We start from the raw sequence: 7,147 nt of genomic DNA on the forward strand, positions 1-7,147 counted from the left end.
GACCTGCAAACCCAACTTCTTTCACAGGTCGTAGTACCCATTAGCAATTCCGTTAAATAATGTCGCTAATATAATCAAAATATCGAAATAGGAAAGGTACCGTTTTATTTGAGGTATACGAAGACGTGGACCTGCATGACAATTTCCTGTCATAGGTTATAGTATCCATTACGAGCTTTAAAAACGAAATTTGAAATGATTCAGGTCTATATTGTCGCTAAAATCATCAACATACCGAATATTTAGAGGAACCGTTATATGGGGGCTATACGAAAACGTGGACCGACATGGGCCATTTTCAAACATAACCTGCCTACTGACAAAAGACACAAATGTGCAAATGTTAGCCTTCTATTTCGAAAGATAGCGTGATTACCACAGACAGACGTCTTAGAATTTTAAGCTGATCAAGAATATATATATATATATATATATATATATATATATATATATATATATATATATATATATATATATATATATATACAAACTTTTTTGGGTCTGACATGAGTATTTCAAGAAGTTGCAAACGGAATGACGAAGTTAATATAACCTTGATAGTATGGTGGAGAGTATATATATCAAGTTCCTTAATTGTTTATTGTGCGTATTTTCAAATCCGCCAAGAGTGTTTTTCATCAGCTAATGACAACTAAAATTTGGCACAGTATTGAGTTTAGGATGTTTGCTATTTAGAATGGGATATGTCATGTTTTTGGTATTTTAAGGTATTCATCCACAATTTCGGAAGGTTTCAGACGCACTTTTCTAACAAATGTTATTTGTTATAATGTGACGTGATCTGCCTTAATTATACACCAAATCAATTACCCGGTTGCTAGGACTCAATATGCTATAGAGTCTCATAGGTTGAATAATCATTACCTCGACAAGATTAAAAATAATTTTAAAACCAGTTCTTAATCCTTCTATGACTTTGTTAACACAACGCAAGAATGGTTTCTTCACAGACCTCAATATTGGAATTTAATAGTTAAAAATTTGTCACAGACGGTGATATTCGTATCCTTATAGGCCATAGCATAAACTAATCGAATTTCGAATGATCCAGGCCCGGGTGGCATACCTCACATAATTCCCAAGTATTGCTTAGAAACATTAGCATTTTCGTTAACGCTATTGATAAGCCATTAACTTAAATTTGGTCACTTTCCAACTTTCTGCAATTAGTTTTATACAGTACCGACTTGACTACTAGGAAACATCTTCTTTTGTCGTTGAAAAGTGGCTGTAAATATTTTTTCGCTATTTCACTAAAAGTTGGCACAACATCTAGATATAATTAGAAGAAGTTTTTAGAAATTAATGAACAAACGAAATACTTTATAATCTATTTACCAATATGTAGTACACTCAAAATACCTTTTGAAAAAAAAAAAAATAAAAAAAATAAAAAAGCAGTAAGTTCGACCGTGCCGAACTTCGAATACCCTCCACCTTTTGGATGACATTTGGAAAGTTTCAAAAATAAAAATGAACAAAAAACTTTAAAAAATTCTGTTAAAATTAAGCTGTAAGTTCGGCCGGGCCGAACTTTGAATACCCTCCACCATTTGGAACGAATTTAGCAATATTCAAAAGAATAAAATCCGTTAAAAATTCTGTTTAAATCTTAAAAATACCAAATGTGGCCATCATAAAGGGTCTAAACGATGACGTGGCAACGTTCGTCATAAGCCATTACAATATTCTAATGCGAAACTAGAAAAAAATCGGTGAGTAATGTAGTTAAAATCATCAATATAGAGAGGTAGTATTATGTGGAGGCTATACCAAAATATGGATTTGCGCAGACAATTTTCTGCCTTAGGCTGCAGTATCCAATACAAACTTCAAATACCAAATTTGAAACAATTCCGATGAATATTGTTGCAAAAATCATCAAAATACCGAATCTCGGGAGGTACCGTTATATGGGGGCTATACCAAAGCGTTGACCTATATGGCCCATTTTCAATACCAAAAGTTCTGCAGACTTAATATACATTTGAATAAAATGTTATCAATCTATTTCATTTCGTTCGGAGATTTCCACAGACGGACGGACATCGCTAAATCTATATAGAATTTTATGCTGATCAAGAATATATGTACTTTGTAGGGTCTAAAATGTATATTTCGAGGTGTTACAAACGGAATGACAAACTTAATATACCCTCTATACGCTTGCACCATGACCCATAGTAGAAGAATAATATTTGATATGTCAAAATTTTTAAAATGTTTTTTTTTTTTCAAAAATAAGTAGATTTTTATAAGTTTTTTTTGTACGACACCAATCGTCAAATAGACTTAGAATTTTATGCTGATTATGAACATATAATCTTTATGGGGTCTACGACGAATATTTTGGGGTGGTTCCAACGGAATGACAAACTTAATATATCCTTCTTTTCAAGGTGGAGTTTATAATAAATAATATACAAACATAACAAGAATGGGTTAGATCGAGTTAAAAATATCAAAAAATTAAGCGAAAATAGTCCTAAGCTATACGAAAAAGCCAAATAATGTTTGAGAACACTGTTGCGGAAAGTCTTTAGAAATAAAATTAATGTTGAACATCAAATCAGGGTATCGGTAGCCAAAATGAGACGAGTCTCCCGATTTCAAGAGCAAAGCTACATTGTTAAAATATTGTTGCTGGGATTCTGAAACAAAACTACAAGGAAATCTCTCACATTGTTACAGTCCTCAAGAAGATAACGACTTCTTTTGTAGTATTTTGAAATGTTTGGTCACAAGATCGGACCGATTGTCTGGAAGGATGACATCATGTTTGAAGGTAAACAGTTCGCCCCCTTCCACATTGTTTTTATGGCCGGGAAATGAATAATGGTAGTTCTCTGAAAACCTGAAAATCTACCAGTTTCGAGTGTAGCAACCTTTCGAACGTGCCCGTCATAGATTTAACTGAACACAAACAAAATTAAAAATTCTGATGTCAACCGAAAAGAAAGTTACACTTCATGGACTTTTGGTTTCAATCGGACATCTAGTGCGCAAAACTCAATTTCTTGTTACAGAACGAATCATCTTATAAAAATACACAGGCGACGTAGTTCGACAGCAAATTCGTTTCTTTTTTTTTGTGCTGTTGTTTTTTTTATTAATAATATTTTGAATGAAAAATCTATACAGTGATTAATTCCGAGAGATGCTGTCGTACAATTTCATTTTATGGCAAAAATCATAATGGATCGATCGATCGATCGGTCGGTTGGACGCCCATGCCAAATATCATTCACATACATGTATGCATACATACATGAATAAGCATCTATCTTTCTTTTCGTTATCAGGTTCGAACTACCCATGCATGGGTGGTTAAATAAAGTATAGTGTTTATATATATATATATATATGTCTGATATGTTTGTGTGTGCTTTCCTAAGTTTCATATTTATGAATACGAATGTCGTCGTATCGTATTTCATTAATAATTCTTTGAATAATTTGAGATTTCTATTTTCTGCTAACGACATTTGATTTTCTACAGAAGATGTCTATGGACACCGGACGGACAATGGCAGATAAAAAGAAAGAATTATCAGTTTTGGAGGAACCTGTTTTTGGTTTATGTCAATTTTATGCAAATATGATTTTATTACTAAGCTAGTATGTGTGTATGTGCGTACATATGTAGGTATATGCCATAGATCGAGCTATTGTTGTATAATTTGAGACAAGTCGTAGTCGTGTGGTTTTGGATGGGTCACATACTAGTGGATACATATCTACGTAGTCATTTGCACCTCATGTGGTGTACCCAAACCGCCATGTCATAGCTATACCAATGATAGACACGCGATTTGTTTTATACGTAGAATACACATACACATGTATGTATAGTATATTTCGGGGAAATATCACATCTCTAGAACGTGGTTTACCAACTGGTAGACGAACAGACGCACATGTGATTCTGTGTAACTGCGTCAGTGACAAGTGACTCTTCAGCAGGGTCTATTCTTTTACGACTATTCATTTAAGAATTATACAGTTAATTAGCACACATGGGTCATCAGAGGTTAACTGATCACAATTATGTATAACTTTGTTTGTTTATACATTTTGTTATCTGGTAGCCATTGACTTCTTTTTATAGTTTCGCTTTTATTGTTTTTCAGCGAAGTGGAAGATTCTGTTTTGGAACCAGATTTAGGTTTAAGTGCGCAATGAATGAATGTCGTGCTGTGGTCCCGTACGAATTCACACAAACAGAATAGACAAAATGAATATGCACCAGCTACAACAACTAACACTTTATAAGAATAATATTTTTATTATGGAAACTGAAAAGTCGGGCCGAACTTTTAATACCCTCCACCATTTTGAAGGAAATTGATAAATGTTCGAAAAAAAAATCCTTTAAATAATACCTCTCAAGTGAGTAAATGAGGCTTGTATTGGCAATTTTTCATAATAAGTTATAGCACCCATTACGAATTTTAAATACGAAATTATTCCGGAAAAAATATGTCGGTAAAATCATCAAAATACCGAATATTGGGAGATACCATTAACCCTTTAACCCGCAAAACTTTAATTTACAACAGACAGACAGACGGACAGAGACACAGACTTAGAATATATACTAGCTGGCCCATACATATATATATATAGGTATACTAGCTGGCTCGGCCCGCGTTGCCGGCCCGTACTTTTAGTCTTTAATGCATATTTTTAAGCCTAATAGAACACAGGTCTGAATTATGCAAGCGGCACACTTTTTATTATAAGCAAAATAACTCCGTAGTAATTCATGGCAAAAAATGATAATAGATAATCACCCACCGTTGGTTTTAGATATTTTGAATAGGCTGATTTTATTTTTCAGCCATAGGCTTCAATTGAGTATTAAAATCCTATATAATATAGAACTTATATAATAGCCCCATGTGGAAACTCAGCTCAATTTTTGGTATTGTAAAGAGCTTAGCAACATATTCCATTCAAATGAGCTGTAATTTGGGATTTGTATTTACAACGTTTAGAATACCGTACTGTGTGGTATTTAATTTTGTCCACCTCATAATAAGGGACAGAATGATTTCAGAATAGTCAAAGATAATTACTCTTCTACACCCATTACCGTAAGAATAATTTTAATTTTATGTTTCTGCCACAATTTCCAACTGAAAGCGTTTGACACTTCGGAGTTTATGTCATATAGACGTACATCCCAAATCTACATTCCCAACCAATATTCTTTTGGGGGTTACAAATTCAATAGAATACAAAATTTTCTTTTCTGACAACACATTGTTTGGGAAAGTGGACTTGGAGGTACACTAATGTAGGAACTATACTCAAATAAATGCCTATAAGGGCAATTATCTGTAAAATGATTCTCTACCCCAGAGTAGCCTAAATGTAATTTTTTAGCGAAATCAATTGATGGATGTGTTCAAGACCAAGATGGACTCTACTCCGAAAATTGAAAATTTCATGAGAAGAGGTTTTCTACCCCCTAAATTCTAAAAATTAAAAAATGTCCAAGACCCCGTCCAAGCTTAAATCATATGATGGTTATACCAAAACGTGAAATTGGAAAAAAATCACACCAAAAAGATTTTTTGCATTCACATTTTTATTGTCATATCTTACCGCGATTTTTTGCCAGGATACGATTCCAAAATTTTATGAATTGTCAAAATCCGCCGAGCCATTTTTTAGTAATAAGCGTATATTGTTTATATTGTGAAAATAATTCTTTATTTAATTTTCAAAAAATCGATTGAATTCATTATGATAAGCCAAACTGAAAAATCATTTAAAAGAAAAGCAATTGAAAAGGGAAAAAAATCTTCACCTTATTCGATGATATTTTACAGCAGAAGTTTAAAGGTCTTTGTCAATAGAATGTACTATTGTTTTAAAATTCGATTTCATTGAAAAAAATATTTTTAAACTATTCCCGATTTAAGAATTTCAAATGGACTAAAAAAAATAAAATTTTTCCACCATTGAAAACTAATCGACACGGAACTCAGAAGAGAGTTAAGGACAGGGGCATAATTTTTAATATTATTTAAAAAACGAAATCTTCCACAATGGACTTGGACATAAGGGGACTTCGACCCAATTGTACTGTTGTAGGATATCACATGGTCGGCCCGTTTTTTTTTAAACCAACACATATTCGTATACAAAGGGGTATATCTATATATATATATATCTATATATATAAAAGGAAGTTGTGTTAGTTACTACGCTTATAACTTAAGAACCGCTGGACTGATTTTAACGATTCATACAAATTCGGAATTGTCTCCTCTCCGAAAAGGATAATATCCAAAAAACCGCGTAAAAATTTGATATACCAACATTTTCATTTTGACTTTTTAAATGTACAATAGTAATGTTTTATTTTTCATGATTTTTTCCATTTTGACTTACTTTTTTCTAATGTACATTTGTAGTGTTTTTTATATTTTATTTTTGAATTCGAATATTAATACCAATTTATTTAATTGACTAATTTCTTGAGAACTGAAATTGATGGCGGGTTACATGGAAGTGTAGTACCGAATTATGTGGTGGCGAAACGGAATAGATGATATCGAAATAATTTAATGCGGTCACACCAAAGTTAAAAGATAATTACTTTTTCAAAATCTCTAAAAAAAATCACAAAAGAGATCTCATTGCAAAAACTCTCAAATCAAGAAAAAAATCGAAAAAAAAAATTCAATGGAATCGAATTTTAAAATAACAGTACATTCTATTGACAAACGTTGTAAGGATCTTTAAACATTTGCTGTAAAAATCAGCGAACAAGTTGAAGATTTTTTCAATTTGTTATTCTTCCTTTGACAATTTTTTTCAATTTGTTTTATCATCTTGAAGTCAGTTGATTTTCTGAACAAACTAAAGAATAATTTTCACTATTACAATTTTTCACCAAAAAAAAATAAGTAAGTGCGAAATAGGATGTTAACTGACATCTACCTTTCAACTCCAGGGCCTACATCGTGGTTCAGCTGGAAGATGCGAACACATTTAAACAAACAAAAATGACCGAAAAAGCCTAATGGGGCTCATTTCAAAGCGTGGACCTACTTCTTTCATGTACCAATAATCCGTGCAATGAGAGCTCAAAATGCAAAATTCTTTGGGAGTA

The sequence above is a fragment of the Musca domestica genome, unplaced genomic scaffold, assembly GCF_030504385.1.
Source record: "Musca domestica strain aabys unplaced genomic scaffold, Musca_domestica.polishedcontigs.V.1.1 47, whole genome shotgun sequence".
NCBI lineage: Eukaryota > Metazoa > Arthropoda > Insecta > Diptera > Muscidae > Musca > Musca domestica.